This window comes from Anser anser (genome assembly GCF_964211835.1).
Source record: "Anser anser genome assembly, chromosome: Z".
Taxonomy (NCBI): domain Eukaryota; kingdom Metazoa; phylum Chordata; class Aves; order Anseriformes; family Anatidae; genus Anser; species Anser anser.
Window position 1 is genome coordinate 74,426,520 of NC_139723.1, and position 18,672 is coordinate 74,445,191.

At 45.7% G+C, this 18,672-nt stretch overlaps 1 protein-coding gene across 1 annotated transcript in view; it reads right to left on the reverse strand.

Moving 5' to 3' along the window:
• LOC310890054 (uncharacterized protein) overlaps window positions 1-9,888 on the reverse strand; it is a 163,667-nt gene extending 153,779 nt beyond the window's left edge. Inside the window, exons 1-2 of the transcript XR_014576997.1 lie at window positions 9,760-9,888; window positions 1,592-2,217 (exon numbers count right to left, since the gene is read on the reverse strand). The gene's annotated coding sequence lies outside the window, so the exon portion shown is untranslated. Of the gene's footprint in view, window positions 2,218-9,759 lie in introns of the transcript that reaches the window.
• Between the last annotated feature and the right edge of the window lie 8,784 nt (window positions 9,889-18,672).

Below are 18,672 nucleotides of genomic sequence, written 5' to 3' on the forward strand. Positions count from 1 at the left end.
ATCTGGTTGAACTTCTAAAATGCCAGAAAGAGCCAAAAAGACCTCTGAAAGTGAACAGATCACAGAGGTACAGCAGCAAGAATGAAGCAGAACAGGTCTGTGTCCTTGCAATCTGGCATTGTCCACCTGGGTCATTCACCCCTCTGGCATAAAGCAGCAAGGAATGGACAATTTCTCCCATTTCCTGCTCCCAGGCTTGCCAGGAGAGTTTAAAAGATAAATTCTCACAATCAGTGTGTTTATTATTTCTCTTCCATGGAAGAGATCTGGAAAACTAGGTGTATAAACAACAGGAGTTATTAAACGTGAAGGTGTACAAAATATCTTGGTAACCAAACTCACATTTTGTTCTTTTGCTTATCTCCTAACACATCTGAAAAACATGTCCCAGAAAATATATTAATGACCAGAAAAGAAGATGAAAAAGGAAAAAGGGGAGTTTTCAGTGATAACTTGGAAGAGCTCTATAGCTTTGCACTGGCTAAAGAGCCACTCTGCTTTTGTTCTTGCCGACCCAACCACTAGATTATATTGAGGAAACAATTATTCCCCTCTTAAATGTGCCTCATCTCCTGCGTAGATATGACTTCATTTGTCCTGCCCCATTCATGCACCATCCCCACATCCAACCTGTGATTCATATCCTTTCCCAGGGTGTCCTCTAAAGATTTCTGGCTCTGCTCGCCCTAGGGAGCCTTTTCACCTTCAGGTCCTGAAACAAGTTCTGCTATCCCGTGTGTTGGTAAGGGGTATCTCTGCCTGACTTTCAGAAACAATAGCAATTCTGGAAGAATTGTTAAGGCTGAATGTCATTCACCTCATTAGGGCTGCTTCATAGGAAAAATAGCTTGGCAAGAATAAGCACCAAGTGGAAAACAGATGCTAAAATTAGTTGGTCAGTTCCTCAGCCATCTACAGCTCCTCTGGAAGGTGTGCACAGCCTGCCCTGTAAGACTGGATTTCTATTCCAGTCCCACACAGCCAAACTGCAACAGGATCTTCTATCATTTTTCAAATCGGAAAGCAAGTCTATCATTTTTGAGGCAAAACAGACAGTGTCCTATGTTAGTCACGCAGCAAACCCATTGGTGACTGAAACTTCTTTCTCCAGCTTGTTGATAACTTTCCAAACTGAAGCTTTGAACAGCTTTCCTCATTTTAAATGAGCTCCCCTCCACACACGCATTCAATGTGGCAGTGTGATTGTTAGGGGATTTTTGAGTAGGTCTCAAATTTCATTACTGTATGCAGATTATTTCAGAAAAGTGAAATCAGTCTTCAAAGGTAGTACAGCCTGCTAGCATCCCTCTTGTCCAATTCTTGCTCCATTCAGTTGAGTTTTGCGTACAGAGGGAAGTGATTCAGAAAAGAATCATTTTCTGTGGTAACCAGTGCTGGAAAAGCATCAATGAAATCACCACCACATCAATCAGCACTCATTTTTGCTGGGCCCTGCTCCACACTTACAAACTCCTCAAAGCAGATGCAGACAGAGGCAAAGCACACTGCTCTGTAGGAGCTCAGGGCATAGGACCTCACAGGAGGGCTGCAGTGTTGATCCCATAGCGTGAAACCATCTGATCTGGCCAGATTTAATTTTACTTTATTATTCAGAGGAGAGGGGAAAATGCACCCAACTGACCCATCAGTAAGCCAGAGAGAGTGCATGCTTACCTACACGGGAAGGACTTTTTCATGAAACCAAGGATCACTTATTTTCTTGGCAACACCATTTTACTTACGTCCTTCTGCACAAATTAAATAAAAACACTACGCAAATACTTCCTACGCTACTACATGCATAGCCAAAATATAACTTACTATTTGAAGATATAATTTTAGACCTTGCACTCAGCATATATTAGAACATACAGTTTTGTATATTTATATCATTTTCTTGATTCACAGATGAGTGACAAACTGGAGAAATGTTATTTTTAGTGAAAAGAGAGGCAGGCAGAAAATTTCATATCAATATCAATCTCTAGAAGACGACCACACTTGAGATCTTTTTCAAGAATTACCAAAGAACTACATTTGCCATATGTCCACAGTTAAAAGTTATGGGGCAGAACCGCATTAGGCACCAGCTGCCCAGTAACCCGTGTGACTGCACTGCTTATTTCAGCAAGAGATATTTTGCTTCTTTATGGCCGGCTACCAGGCAGGCATGGATGCAGGTCTCGCTCCTTGGAGAATCTTTGCAGGCATCCAGTCCTAAGAAACAACACAATAGTCAGTAGCTAGAGAGGATGAGGTAATAAAATCTTCAGTAATGTCATCATTCCAAATATACAGTGCCCAGACTGGGGACAGCATGAGAGAAGGACTCACTGGGCTCACCCAGGTCTTATCTGTGTCTTTGCTTCCCAAGCTACTCTTAGCTGAGCTCTTAAGGAATTCGTTTATGTCATTGAGATAGCATGGAGCTGTCTTTGGTCTCCCAACTCGGTTCTACAAATTCTCTCATTAGCCTTGTTCTTTATCTACCGTCTGTCTCTTTTCCTTTTTCTTCTAGGTCTGACTGATGTGGCTATTACTAGACAACTTCTTCATTCCATAATGGGAATTTGCATGATTGTCCACATTATTTTCTTAGTGAATTCCAGTAGCCCAAAATAAAAGGATCAGATTCTGATATTGCCTAAGCCTATATAAGGCTGGAATAACTCTGCTGATTTGAGGAGATTTTGCCTGGATTTACATTGGTATGAGTAAGATAAAAATCTGGGCCGGAGTTTCTCTTCCGTCACTCAGCTTGGACTTTGCCACTCATACAACCCCGGCTGCTAATAATTTGACTAAAACCGGAGACAGGCTTTTCCTCAGAGGTTGACACTCCATGGTCTTTCCAGCTATAGGACCTCAGCTGTCTGTCCCACAAAGCTTCTGTTTGCTGAAGAAATTTAAACCTCCAGCCTAAATTTCAGTTAATAACTTGAAGCTTTTACGAAAGCACCATCAGAGTTTTTAACAATCTCTAAATGCATAAAAAACTTCAAAATCAGCAAACTGCTACTTGTTTGGGTTCCAAGTCCCATATATAAACTAACACAGCCATACACTGGTTGAAAATTTTTGCAGTATCCTCCCCTCTGAGGACTTCTTGTACACTCCAGAGGGATATAGAGTGGCTTTACTGTAAGTAAGAACTGGGCACTTTATGTTTAGCATTTCTCTTGCTGTTTATTGTCAGTAATTCTCTGCAGCACAGTGATTTCATCTTGCAGATAAGATGCATATGGTTGTTAATTGGCTTCTGCTATTGAGATTTTTGTCCTCCCTTGACTCCGCCTGTCCCGGAGCATGCTACGCTGGCAGCGGCGCTGCACAACGAGCCTTTCCTGACAGTTCATTGTTGCACACAGTTTTCCCCCAGGGCAGCGGCAATTGTGCAGCAGCGAAGACCGCAGACACCAGGCGGTTTCTTCTTACGGGTCACTGCCGGCAGCAGACGCAGTAACACTGCACAATCGAATGCCACTGAAGCCAGCGGGACCACGGATGGGCTCTAGGTCAGCAGAGCCCGGGCAGCAGCTCATTCATCCCGCTGTGTTACACAAGGTCCGCTGGCTGTGCAATGCTGGTGCACGGGATGATATTTCCTGCAACAAAGTGGCTTTCCTTGCTGGTGATTTATCTAAAGCACTTTGAAATCAGTGGAAAACCTGTGACACCCTGCAGTTTTAACTTTAGCTGAGTGGCGTGGCCATCAACAGAGTTTAAATCAAGAAGCTTACTGTAGCTGAAATTATCTAGACCAAGATCCATCATCAGGGTAATATCATTTTTAGCTTGCTGCCTGAGGGCACATAACTGACATTTTGTGTATATAAAGTATTGGCGTTCCTCATATGCCAAAGTTTAAACCACAGAAAGAATCTTCTGGCAGATCATAACAGACGCTCCCCAGAGGCAGCTGAAATGCTCCATTATCTGTGCGTGCCTGTGTTGACTAAAAGTTACACATAGGCTGCACTCCACTGTCCAGCCAGCCAGGGCACAATGCAGGCCTTATCCCTGCCGCTTCGGAGCAGGAGATCCCACCAGCATCGGCGCTGCGTTCCCACAGGCGCCACGGGAGCCCAGCATGGGGAACCCCCGTGCCCCCGCCAGGCTCTGTAGGGTCACCGCGCTGGGCACGCCGCGCCAGGAACGGGGCACACAGGGAGACGGGGTGACACGTGGGGTCAGCTAGGAGGCGATTCCAAGGGTTATGGACTAGAAAGAAGTGGGAAGTCTGTGAAGCAGCTTGCACAGAGAATACCGGGGTGTCTGTTCCTAACTTCACGCACCAGATTTTCCTCCCCCCAGAGCCCTAGGAGGAGGGGAAGTTTTCATCAGCACTCATTTCTTAGGGCTGTTTGAATGGGCTCTCTTCAGACTTTAGTATTTGTTTCTCAAATCCCCACTTTCTTACTTATAAATCTAGAATGGAAATAGGAAAAGCTACCAGAGTGAGCAGTGTTTATCTTTGCGGCGGTTTTTATAGAAAGAGATTGAAGGTCTGTTTGCAGTAGTAAATGTTGTGATTTTTAATTATGAGAAAGCCAGTCAACATAGTGTCATTTCAGCTCTTCCATTTAAAGCTGGAAGATGAAAGAGAGCAGGAATTGTCTGTTTAACTAAGCCTCTCTCCCTAAGTAAAAATGGCAACATTTTAGAACAAATAGATTTGTGTTACCGAGACGAGTTTATATTAAGTTTTCTCCCTACAACTTTGTAATTCATACCAAATCCCTCACCACTGTTTCTGTGGCATTAGAAGAGTCTTAAATTCAGTGTAGTTGTAATTTAGACCCATTGAGAATTTTATTTGTATTTCCGGTCAGGCTCATGTCAAGGAGGGTTTGCCACTGCATAACTCAATCCTCAGACCCTGGCTCAGTCACACTCTGCCACTGCAGGTAAAGCAGTTAAGTGTGTGCAAAGTTTAGAGATACTCAATAGGCCAAAAATAATAGTTACTACAAATGGCTGAGCTTTGATCCTTTCCCATGGTATTTATCAGATTCATGCTTCATCCCATTTCCAGTGTTACAAGAAACCAGCACTATAAGGGATTCCTACCTCATCTACAAGATTTCCACATATTCTGATCAAACACTGCAGGAGAGTGCAATAATTTTCTGTAAAGGTGCATACACCTCTATGCAATAATATAACCAGTTCAGCCAGCCATCGTTTTCCCCATTGTTCAAAGCTATGATTCTGTTTTCTGCCTGTTCCCGTATTACATAGCTGCTGCCTTCCCTCCACAAACATTAAGTTCATCTTGAGGGTAGGCTCAAGTGGTTGACCTATAACAAAGTAAACACATGTAGCTCAATCACATGAGCTCAACGCATGCTTGTGTGAGGTTGCTTGACAGTCTAGGGTCTGTGAAAGCAAACGTGTAGCTGCAGCAGTGCAGGCTGCTCCAGAGGGGATAGTTTACACAAAGGCAAAGCAGAGTTTAGATGAATATGCTCTGGTACGGAGATGTTGCAACCTTGGCCAAGATCACTCACCTCACAGAGCTTCATTTCACAGCCCCCACGGCAGTGAAAATCACATTTTCCACTCGCTGGAGTGCTCACCTCTGCCCATCAACAGTCTGCCCCGACACTTCCCTCTGTTTAGGGACTATCCCTGGCTGGTTTTGCTTTGGCCAGGCTCTCAGAAGCACCAAGGCTGAGCACATCAGAGCAGGAGGAAGGAAAGGTTGGAGTGGCTGATCAGAGCATCACATCACCCCCCACCCCCCCCCCAAAACAGCAGGGAGGACACCTCCCCGGGCCCAGTAGAAAGTGTTTATCTTTCCATGCAAATACATTGCCTCAGGAGGAAAAACACCCACAGATACCAGACACTACATTAGGAAGTATCCGTGAGCCTCAGTGATATATCCTGTAACCAGACAGGACATCCGCTGCCTTGAGCTACATTCCCACCCCACGCCAGTTCCAGCTGCAGCACCCACACATCCCTTCACCCTCTTCACCATCTCCCTTCTCCCTTCCAGCTAAGCTGCTGCTGGCCAGCCTTCCTCCCCAGAGGGAGGGGAAGAAACACAACTAATAGAGTAGTTGTGGCCACAGCATGGCTCTCCACCTGCATATCCCCTTATCCCTTTCCTCTGTGTCCATCTGAGGCATTTAGGTCCTGTTCCAAAATTCAGCAGTCAGCCCTGCAATAAGCTAAAAGCACCAAAAATGTGAAAGTCAAACAAACACAAACAACACTTTTCCCCACCATGGGAATAGTTTGAAAAGACAAAATTCAAGCTGTGCCTGCATTTAATTAAGAGACAAAAGTTTTCAGACAGCAGCTTCCTCTGTCGTGGGGAACAAACCAAGCAAACAGCCACTGTGTACACAAGCGTTGCGGTGTCTTCGCACCCTAAGTTGTGGCTGCAGCTAAGGACTTACTTACTCCTCAAGACAGTTGCAAACGTTGGAATTTCTGCAAAAACTTCACAAATAACTGTATGACAGTAGTGCCACACCTGATGAAGTCAGGCTAAAATTTTGGTCCCAATGACATCTGCATAATGATTGGACCTCTGGTAAGTCTGGAAGAGCAGAAAAGTTCATCACTTCTCTAAAATGATTTCTCTACATGCAGAAAAATATCTCTTTTCAGCATCTAGTGTCATTAATACGTGTCACTGGTTGTCCACCAGGGTTCTTTTCAAGTGTATGGAGTTGATCAGAATGGAGCTGTGAACATCACACATCGAATCAGAGCTCTTCTTTATTTTTCCTTTTCGCCCATTTTCACCACAACATAAAATAATTGATTACAATAATACAATTGCCTTTGGTGTCATATTTCAAACCCACCAGACGTCTCTCTGCTTGTGGAAGAAAAAAAAAAAAAAGAAAAAAAACCTTAGCTAACATAGTTTTAAAACAGTTTTACTCAAAAAATAATAAATAAATAAATAAAATGAGGGTATGATCCCATGGTTAACCACCACAATTATCAAGAGCTCCAGTTCACAGCTTCTCCAGCACACTTGCTAGGGCCAGCATTCCAGGTCAGACCAGTAACTTCCAAAACCTATTGGATTCTCTCTTAACACACCAAAGACACATTTTTATGCTAAATATGCAGAAGTAGACAGCACCCTAACAACAGCTAGACTGTCTAGCTCTTCCCTCTGTCTTCACATAGCAGCTAGCGTAAGAGAAGCCTACGAGCTCTTCTATGCAGATCCTGGATGGAGAAACAGGGGCGATCCTGCCTCCCGCAGCAGTGGGGCACGGCAGCCGATCCCATGCCCTTCAGGTGGTGTTTATTCCTGCTGTCAACAGCAGCAGCAGCGTGCTGACAGTGTTACTAAAACTGTTTTGATCTCATTGCAGAACGAATAAACAAACTCACTGGATTGGGACCAGCCCTATACCTATCCTCTTAACAAAATCCATCCTGCAGCTCCCACTGCATTAGACAGGCTCCCATCCGCATGTGCGTGTATGTGTGTTTCTGTCATTCCAGCACATTTGGCAATTAGTTTCGTCACTGGACGCGTAACTGTTGAATTTCTAATGGCTTGGACTCAATCGAGAGCTAAAGGTCAGTTTGCATCAGGTTTTGTATTTAATGAGTAAAACTTAAGTGCTCAAAAATGCATCTCATCCAAATGAAAGTACTTAGCCTGCTGAGTTTATAACAGTAGTAATGCTTTGAAAACCCACAAGCATGATAGTTACTGCCCTATAATCAAGAAAATCAGAACCCAAGTGTTATCCCAAGAAGTTTTCAGGATTTTATCACCACCACAAAAAGGCAGAAAACATTCTTTTAAAAGAATTGCCCTTAAAAATAGAAGAGCTATTTAAATCAAGCTTCTGGGCTGCTTTTTCTTGCCACCTGTGCCCAACAATGAAACACTTTTTTCCTTTAATAGATATGTTTCTTAAAACACCCTGATCATGAGATACCTTTGGTGTTCAAGCAGAAAGTCAGGGACCTGTTCAGCCCTGCTCCTCCTTGGGTCAGGGGGAAGCCTGCCACAGCTTCCAACACCATTCACAGGGCTCATCCCTGCAAAGCCCTCTCAGCCCCCTCCAAAGGTCATGGGTGAGGGGGGGGGGGTCTCAGCCCCTCCGAGGACCTTGGCCAGGAGATGCTTTCCAAGTGATCCACAATACAATAGCTCGGCACGCAGCTGCCAGCTGACAGATGAGAGCTCGGTGGGATAGAAGCTTTCAGTTTTGATTTAAAGAGTGAAAGGACAGCAGTATCTCTGGCATCTTTGGGTAGGGACTTGCGGGGATGAAGAAGCAGCTGCCCAGTCTGCATAAATTTAAGAGCTGGTGAGACAAGCAGGCTGCTATCTGCTGGCCCTTTGGAGGGTGGGAGGTGTGATTGGAGAAAGAGTTCAAGCCCTGAAGGGCTTCATAGAGTCAGCAGAAAGCAAATTGCCTCAGATAAAATACCGAAACTGAGCATCAGCAGAGAAGGAGAGTAGTATTTGCTAGCAGCTGGTGCAGCCCTGGAAGCATGTGCAAAAGAAATTGTGACATTTTGTGTGTGTGTGTGTGCAGGAAGCCAGCATGAAAGGCATCAGAGAACAGGTTAGAAATATTTAATAAGCCTGTTTGTTGTTGTTGGAGAAGAGAGCACTGACAAGATAAACAGTATTTCATTAACTTGTGTCCAGCTTGGGAAAATCCCCCTTTAAAAAAAAATATCAAAAAATAGTTTTTAGTCGTCAGCTGTGAGAAAACTCCAATTGAAATAAAAGACTTACTCTACTTGTTGTGGTGATTATGTTTTATCATGATACTTCCGTGCCCAAACTACTTAAGTCTCCCAATGCAGCAGCTAGGAGAAGCAATTATTGTTTAACTTTCAAGAATTACCATATACTGAATATAATTGAAAGCCATCTTCTTATCCTAGTCAAAGAAATTACTATTCCATTGTAAGGAAGGAGTTTCAGCCAGCTTTATTTACTAGAAAATATCTAGATGACACGAATGCAGAGTTAAGCACTTCAAATGGAAGAGATGCAGGTCCAGGAGACAGGGTGATGATATTTCTAAAAAGTTTGAAGCCAGAGATCATACCAAGAAAAAATAATTACTTGAAAATTAATTTTCCTCCCGCAACTGCACTTCAATGATATAGGTGCTTAGGAGACTACACCAAACACATAGGACAGTGGAAAAGGAGTCCCAGTCCCCAGACAGGTGCTGGAGATGTAACCAAGGGCAAATTTCTAGGCGCTCTAGTCCCTGACAGTGCAGAAAAAGAATAAGGGTTTTGAAACACAAACAGTGACACAAAGGCTCATGAATAAATATCAGCTAACACCACATCAACACACAAAGTCCTGGGTGAAGCACAAATAGACCTGAGAGCAGAAGCCAAGCAGGTAGGGCACAGGTCCTCACAGGTAGGGCAGCCAACAAACCTCCCTCCCAACACAGGACGCCCCGGACCACAGGGAAATAGATGTAACACTCACAGCAGAGAGCAACCAGCTCCTCTGAACTCTGCCCCAGGCTCCTCAGAGCACAAAAACAGCCCTCACACACTCTCTGATTTTCCATATTACAAAGGCTTCATTACAGAGCAATTCCCCCTGCAGAAGTTTGGGTTTAGGTCTCTTCCTGAGTAAGACAACAACCGGACTACAGCTGTTCACCATGTTTTACTGTAAGAATTAATATTATCATTAATGACCACAGACGACAGTAAAAATCCATCTATTAACCAACCTGCACAGTCACCTCCAAAACCTGATCAGCTCTTTCAGACCATTACCTTTGCAGTCATTCCCTCTCTTCACAGGCAGGGAGTGACAAGAATACCCTCGCATGGTTTGTATTAAAGTTTGCTAAAATTGCTTGTGCTGATTTAACTCCAAGTCTTGCAGGAAAACTGATATAGCTGTGATGGAGCCAAGGGGGCGGGCTACTCCCATGTGTTTTCCATTTCCTAGTCAGCACAAGCTGCAGCAGATACACAGGGAGCAGCCAGAGAAGCTACGCAGAGCTTGTTTCGGCTTTGGTGTCTGTACAGACAGTTATTGGGACCGTGGCTGCCCAGAGCTGGAGGTGCTCCTCTTCCCAGCATCATTGTCTGGGAGCTGATGTCCTTAGGAATCTCACCTGAGAGGTGGCAGGCTCATAGCACCAGTGTCAGCAGTTGCCCTTTGAGGTACCACCAGCTAGGTAAGGCATCACTAGACCTGGTGGTTCTTAAATGATTCCTGCTGCGCACGGTGCCCCCGCATTGTCCAAGTACCTGTGCTGTGTTTCCCTGCTGCCAAGGAATGAGCCATTAGGTCAAGATCTGTGTTTCACCTTTCTTCTTCTGAGAAGCTGGCTGCAAGCTTTCTGCTAAGGAGAGCTGACAGAGCCAAGGCCAGAAGCAGCACAAGCTGTCCCCCTGTCCATTGTGCTCCAGGGAATATGGAGGAAATGCTACCTGTATATTGGATGTGCACATGGAAATAACACCTGTATATTGGACGTGCATATGCAGTGCATGCACGCAGCAATGGCCAGGCAGGAGGAGCATCATCCCAGGGCACCGCTCAGGGAGAGTGGTGGAGGAAAGTGAGGTGGGAAACATCTGCAAAGTTCAGAGGGAAGGGAAGGGAAGGGAAGGGAAGGGAAGGGAAGGGAAGGGAAGGGAAGGGAAGGGAAGGGAAGGGAAGGGAAGGGAAGGGAAGGGAAGGGAAGGGAAGGGAAGGGAAGGGAAGGGAAGGGAAGGGAAGGGAAGGGAAGGGAAGGGAAGGGAAGGGAAGGGAAGGGAAGGGAAGGGAAGGGAAGGGAAGGGAAGGGAAGGTCTCGGCTCCCTGGACTGCATCAGGTGTGTGAGTTTCCTCATGGATGCAAGTGCTTACATCAGCCAGCCCAGAACCCAGAATGAATGCTCTTTGTGGAAAAACACACCTCCAACAACACCTATCCAAGAGTCAGACAGGTCCTCATGCCCCACTCACATCACATAGGCCTGTCCTCATGTGAGTTCGTTTTGTGGAGATGACCCTGCCATGACACAGCTTCCCCCAGCATCAACAGAAGTCACAGAGCTGCTGCTCAGGCCTCAGGTTGCCTCCACAGAGGCCACACCTTCCCCATCAGCTATGGAAAAAGCCCGTGACAAAGCTGCTTCTCATGTGGGCAACCAAGCTGCTGTCAGAAAGTTAGGTGGGGAGCAGCTAACCTGCAGCACCTCAACCTCCTTCAGTGGGCTCTTACAAAAATAAAGTAAGACAAAAGGTGCAGAAGGAAAGGAACATCTCTATTTTACTTCTGTTCCCTTCCTCCCTTCCCCCCCCTCATGGTTTTGGCTGGGATAAAGTTAATTTTCTTCATAGAGGCTTGTATGATGCTGTTTTGGATTTTTAATAAACAGTGTTGATAGCATACCAATGTGTTAGCTGTTGAGCAGTGCTCACACAAAGCCCTGGGCATTTCAGCCCCTCGTGCTGCCCTGCCAGCGAGGGGCTGGGGGTGCACCAGGAGCTGGGAGGGAACAGGGCCAGGACAGCCGGCCCAGGCTGGCCGAAGGGGTGTCCCACACCATGTGGTGCCGTGCTCGGCAATAAAAGCTGGGGGAACAAAGGAGGAAGGGGGGACGTTTGGAGTGGTGGCATTTGTCTGCCAAGAAACCATTACAGGCGACGAGCCCTGCTGTCCTGGAGGGGCTGAACACCTCCTGCTGATGGGAAGCAGCGAGTGGGTTCCTTGGTTTGCTCTGCCTGAATGCACGGCCTTTTGCTTTACCTGGTAAGCTGGCCTTGTCTCAGCCTGTGAGTTCTCACACTTTTACCTTTTCAATTCTCTCCCCCATCGCACCTGGGTGGAGTGATTGAGTGGCCATATGGCACTGAGCTGCCTTCTGGGGCTAAGCCACAACACCCCCTTCACAAAAACAAAAAACAACAACAACAAAACCAAAAGCCACAAAACAAAATAGCTCATTAAAATCATCGCCACCTTGGTACATACTGGGGAATGTGATAACAACTGTTTCAATTCCCATAAAGAGAACAGAAATGAAACGAAGCATTCAGAGGATTCAGTACTAATTTTTTTTTTTTTTTAAATGACTGTTTCCTCTCTTATGGCCAGCAGAGCAGTGAGCAGAGAGGACCGGTGCCTGCCCCATGCCTCCACGGGCTGGGCTGCAGGTGGCCCCGGCTGCACCCGTGCTGGCCAGTTCCTGATAGCCACCAGCCCCAGGACACAAGTCCTCCACGGCCTGGACAGGAGTTCACAGCGTCACAGAATGGCTGAGATCGGAAAGGACCTCTGGAGGCCATCTGATCCAAACCCCCTGCTCAAGCAGAGCCACCTAGAACAGGTTGCCCAGGCCCTTGTCCAAGTGGTGCATCATCAAAGGCTGAAGACTGGGTGAGAGAGGATAAAATACTAAGTTTTAGGCACAGCCTCAAGAGGGGTCTGTACAAAGGGATGGGTAAAAACCGATGCAGTGGTCAGGAGGGAGGAGCAGGAGGAGGTGCTGCTCGCAGTGCCTGGAGGGAGCAGGAAGGGGAGCGTGGTGGTGGTGCGGAGGGGCACAGATGGTAGGGCTGGTGTACCAGAAGAGCCAGACGTTGCCGAGATCTTGACTGAGACCTGGGCTTGATACTGTGTCCTGGGTTGTCAGAACGCCAAAACCTCCTTTATTTCAAGAACAGGAATTTTGATACCTTGGAAATGTCTGCATTAAGGAACCTGTTGATGGTTTGGAGAAACTGATTTCACATTAAAAGCTACCTTGACTAAAACCTTCCTAGATTTTCCCCCACCCATTGTACTGGGCTGACATCTGACATGCATGAACACATACACACACAGAGAGAGACACCCCAAAAGTCTGTGGTTTCTTTTCTGAAGAGAAAAAGGAAGTGTCTTACAACATGGGTTCATCTCCCCTCTAAAAATGCAACTGTGTCTGTAAAACACACCAAGCTAAAGTAATTGATTCCTTGAACCAAGGGCCTCTAACAGCTCCCCCCACGATACCACCTGCTCTTCCTGAGGAGATCTGCCAGTTTTGCCCTGGCTCTTTTCTAAGTGTCCCAGAAGAAAAACTCCAAAGGGAAACACAATGAGGGAAGACCTTTTACGCATTCCCAGAAAATGGAATTCCCCTGGATCTTAGCTAATTATGATAGTCTTAAATCCTGCACAAAAGTGAATTTCTGCTTTCAAAAATAAAGAAAGTCTTAATGTGTCTATATCTCATTTCCATCCCTTCAGCAAAACCAGACGTTCTCAAAAGCCTGGTACACTGATTCAGAGAGGACAGGTGAGATACTTTATAGAAAGAGCAATGCTGGGAAATGATCTGGAAAGGAAAGGGCAGGAGTAAGGGGGTGACATAGCTCAACAGTAATTCTCCATAGGAAATAGCTTTTGTCCAAGCCTGATGAAGCTGTCCCTCATCCCTCCAGCAGCAGTCAGTCTGTCAGGAAATCATCACTCTGAAGCTAATGGAAATACTGCCAGAGTAGAAACAGAAGAGAGAGTTCGCAATATGGACTGTGTATTGACTTTTACAGACCTAAGGCAGCAGATACCTGGAAAGCTTTGTGGAGAATCTACCCACGGTTATCTGTGAAGCCTTGTATATCTTGGGATGGTATGATGTTAAAATCTGATTTTTTATATTGCTTTGGTGTTTTTTTAGAAGGTGCATTGCAAACCGCAAATTTGCTGACATTTCTTTCCAGCCTAAAAACAACTGATGACATCTCTCCTGGGCATTTGGGATTCTTTCACAGATTCATGTGTTTGCTCACCTCTACGTTCCTAAATGGTTGCACTCTATTTCAGTTTGCTGATTAATACTGTCTATTTTTCCACCTCACCCTCACAAAAGCAGCATAAATATAACTCTATGCTGAGACATTTAAAGATGCAGGAACCAATTCAGCAAGAAGCCTGCATGTGTCTAAGTATGCTAATCATCCCTGGCTCAAAGTCAGCGTTTCACTGCTTTGCTGAACTGAGATGCTGAATGCAGTCTTCAGAGGAACTTCCTTGAAGATCACCTACATCATTTCTCTTCAAAGTCCTGCTGATTATGGAGAGCTCAGAAATGTAGACAAGAGCACGGTACAGTACCCCATGCTTCTCCTTGCTGAAGGAGGCAGAGGTCTAGGCATGACCCATGTGAAGACTTCATAAAAATCAAAGTGATAATGAATGGTTCCTACAGAGTGACTTTTAAATGAACCTGTTATAAATAAAATATATCAGTTTGCATTTTTGTCCCAGATTACAGCCATGAGTTTTCAGAGTTTTTTTCCTAACGGCTGAAGATGACTTTCAGATGGGGAAGTTCACAGCCCTATTAATCATTGATGTACCTATTTTGCACGGGGGCTATTTCCTCTGAATTTGAAACAAGACATCATAAGTCTTCTGCTCTGAAAGTATACTCAGGAATGCCTCTTTCTGAGTACGGAGACCAAGTAAATGTTTTCAGTTCCATTAAAACCAGAGTTTTCTCAATGTAAACCAGCATGTTTAAGCATTGCAAGCTGACAGTCAGCACACATTATAACTGTTTTACATAAATTATTTTAAAACGAAAGTTGCCGTAATTCCACATTCACACAAGAAGGAGAGAAGGAGTAGGAGCACCATTTAATTGTCTGCGACATGATGAAGGACACTTAAGCAAGGAGCAGAAGACGTAGATTCGGGTTGTTCTTGTAAGGGATCTCAATTACCCTGTTTCTCTGCTCGCCGTACCAAAAACATCTGCCTCACCACCCAGGCTAGGGATAACCACTGCTATCTGACATTCCAGTGATTTACAAGGACAACGCAATTACAGCTGCAACTCTGGTATAAGCAAACAGCCAGCTACTCTGCCAAATGCATCTGCAGTCATTCAGACTGTGGAGATGCTTATTTCCATCCTTAGTAACAGGCTAGAAGGGATGTTCGGCTGAAAGAGTCAGGCTTCTGCTACGTATCTTGTAAAATTCAATGATTTTTTTGACAACATGGCCTGGCAGAAGTTAAGTTCAACAATCTAATGAATACTTCTGAATGACCTTCCTTGTGTCTTCCACTGACTTCTGGCACTGAGATACAAATTCAGAAATACGGAAAGAATCCTTGGGGGGGGGGGATCTGGATGGAAAATCTCACTAGTTTTACAAAACCTTGCTGCTGATTCCAGTTGTCCCTCTGCATGGCTCACTCTTCTTGGCTGCTTTCAGCACAGATTAGTGACCTTCAACCCTGACAAATATGTTGCCCTCATGCTTTTATGATCTCCTAATCTCTCAAAAGGTGACACATTCTGAGATTACAGCAAACGCACCAGGATCCCAGTGGGAGCACAGTACAGATGCAGCTGTGATGAATGCCAATTAAAACAGTAGCAGCATGTGACAGCTGTTTACAATTACATTTAATTAGCAAGTTTTAAACACTCTGTTATCAGACACGTCTTTGAAGTATGCAGCAACAGTGGGCCCTGAATCTTTGATCCCCTTACTCTGTGGAGTAGCCTTCTGCCATGCAACTACTGCACGAAGGGCTTTAGCACAAAAACTTTGTTTGGTTTCCTAGTGTCTCCCTAAAAATGTCCTCCTAACGGATAAAAGAACCTGAAGTTTGGGTGGAAGGGAGGGAGGGCAGTAATTTGGGCATGGGACACTGCCCAGGTGGATAGTGGAACACAATTTACCTAGAGTGTTCCCTATCCCAATAATAAATGTTGAACTTTCTTTATCAATACAGAAGCTAAACTCTAAAGGCAGGTATTTACAATAAAGTTCTGCAAATACCTAGCCAAAGCCAAAGCCGTCTTTGCCACATCTCAGACTGATTTCAGACACAGGAGGTCTTCTCTCCTCCTTGCGCCCCAGCAAACGAAGAGCCCCTGCTCAGAGCCTGTTTCCTTTGCACAAAGCAGGCGGAGACATGCCAGCTGCACCTACCCCGGGCAAATAAACAGCAATGGGGGATGCTGCCAGGCCCAGCCACTGATGCTATCAGGACGGGAGAGCGGCCACTGGCATGCTGGGGCCCGTGCTGTGCCAGCAGTCCTATCCCTGGGTGGCTGCAGGCATCCACAGGGACCGGGAGCCCCTCTCCGGGTGGGATCGGGACGGATGTGGTCAAACGACTGCACTTGGCCCCCAGGCTAAAGAACAGGCCCTGGCACCACTCACTGCAGCTCTCATAAACACAGCAATTAGCTCCAGCCTTAACTAGGTCACTTGAGCAACAGCAGATAGTCTGGGCTCCAGCACAGGCTGGGCATCCAGATAAATCCTCAGGGCCCCAAGAGGCATGTGCTGCCCAGGAGGGTGTCTGTGCCACCATGCTGTCACTCTGCTTCTTGTTTAAATGAAGGTCTCACCCCGTGCTGGCAGCGAGTCCCCAAAACAAAGGTACCACGGGAGCAGGTCCAGCACTAGGTGCCAGCATGGAGCAGGACGACCACCCGTGTCCACAGAACACCTACCTCTATACCAACCTAAATCACCTTAAAGAAAGGGAATAAATGCTCAAAATTGACTTTCATGGCGATGGCCTGATCCCACAGAAGCTCCTGCAGGTCGAGGGATGACCAAGGGCTTTCGTTACCAGGCGGGGTGAGGCAGCTGCAGCCCAAATCCGCTCAGCACGTCTCCCTGTTCCTGGTGTGACTTCCAGGGGAACTCACTTCAACAGCAGTGTGACCTCCTCTTCTCCTAATACCAAAGGAACACCTGCTTATTGCCCGAGCAGTCATGCTGTGACTAGGAAATCATGCTTCGACTAGGAAATCATGCTTCATATTTCAAAGGTAACTTGGAAATTACAATGTGGAGCGCTTGACATCTTAAGAGATCTATACATCATGTTGACACATATAAACAAAAAATGAGACCATACTGCATAATGTCAAGCAGCTTTTTAGCTTGTTTTAAAAGAGGCAACCTTTACAATGTAAAGACACACTTTATTTAGGTCTGAATGGGTCATTTTTCTTTTTCTTTTCCCTTTTTTTTTTTTTTGACAGCAGCAGTTCCTTCTTTTCTTCACCATTTTTTTTATCTCAAGCAGCTCCTAAACACTTGTGCTTAAAACTTCATGTTCTCTATGCAAAAAATATAATCAGTTCTCAAGATTTTTAGTTTTTTTTAATAGCTTTTGTTAGCTTTTAATAGAACTATGGACATTTTCCAGCAACTACACTGGTTTCCATGAAGTAGGAGCACGCCAGGCGTTCAGTCACCCTCCTAAGCCCTGGGACCGGCAGAGGCGGTGCAGGGGAAGCAGGTACATTACTGGCGTGATTAACAGCCAGCAGGTTTGCTCCCCATTTATTTAGACCATCCTATCAGCGCAGCGAGGACATCTGCATAACATTTCCTTTTGCTGTGACTCACGTGAGCTAAATAATGCGCATGTTAAAACTGGGCTCTCAGCAGCTTACAATAGTAAGAAAAAATAAACTCCTGCAGTATTACAGATACACGGTCTCTGTCTTGGCTTCACCACCTGATGTTATTTTTAGGAAATTAGTGGCTTTGCACTGACAAAACCCACACAAAGGAATAACACATTGAGCTCATTTTATCCAGTACATGCAGCGAGGGTTTAGCTAATGGTCTCTCAGTTAAAATACCGGGACTCCTGTCTCAGTATGTGTTAACAGGGTAATCAAGACATTCGTTCAGTGCTTCCCAGTCCTTGACCCCTAAGAGAGGAGCCGCGTCCATCCCTGAAACCTCTCTGTTACGGCTGGGAGCTGGGACTGGCTTTTTGTGCATCCAGCACTTTGGGCACAGGGTGCTCTGTGCGTGCAGCTCCAGCAGCATGTGGCACGTGCGGCCATCGCCCACCTCACATCCACGCACAAACAACCCTCGTGGCAGGGCGAGCAGGACCTGCGCAGTGCTGCCGAGCCAAACCGGCCACTGCTTCTTGTAGCGCCTGCTCCTGGTCCCGTCTGTCTGTATATACAAACAGACGCATTTATCAGATGCCTGTGTCTTTATTGTACAGATACCACATATACCATTTCTTCCCGCATTGCTCCGTCATGTTGCACCAATGCATTGATGTCTGTGAGGAGGCTGCACTCAGAAACTTTTATTCCAGGTGCCTACCAATGGATTGTCCATACTGGAAAAAAGTTAAGGTGACTGATGTTAAGACTGCTGATGTGCAATACTGTTCCAGATTTACCCTGGGAGCTTACATATTCTGGAAGTGTTTTACTCCTCTGTTCTTAGACACATCTCTGTTGTGCAAATTGATATTTTCCCAAACGGCACAGTTACAAAAATAAATAGCCTGATTTTTTTAAAAAGCTAGTAAAGTAATTCATTCAGACATTATTTGAGTAGCGAGTGCATTGTTCCTGTGGAGCGGGGGGCACATTCCCGAGGAATGCTGCCCCCTTCGTCACAAATCCCCCATGTATCAGAAGATAGTTTTGAAATTCCCCCTTCGTGCACTGACGACCACGGTGATGGCAAAGCCGTGCTGCCCGATGGGCTTCAAGGGGAGGCTTGCATTCATCTCTCCCTCTGGCCATCTGATAGAAATTTGGAAGATGCCACCTTCAGAAATATTTGTCCTGATAACCCATCCAAATGACATTAGCAGACCTCTCCAAATTTCCCTTAAATATGACTCCAGAACTTCACTGCAGACTGCAGAGGGCACAGGGAAGGAACCTCGCACCCATTTCACCCAG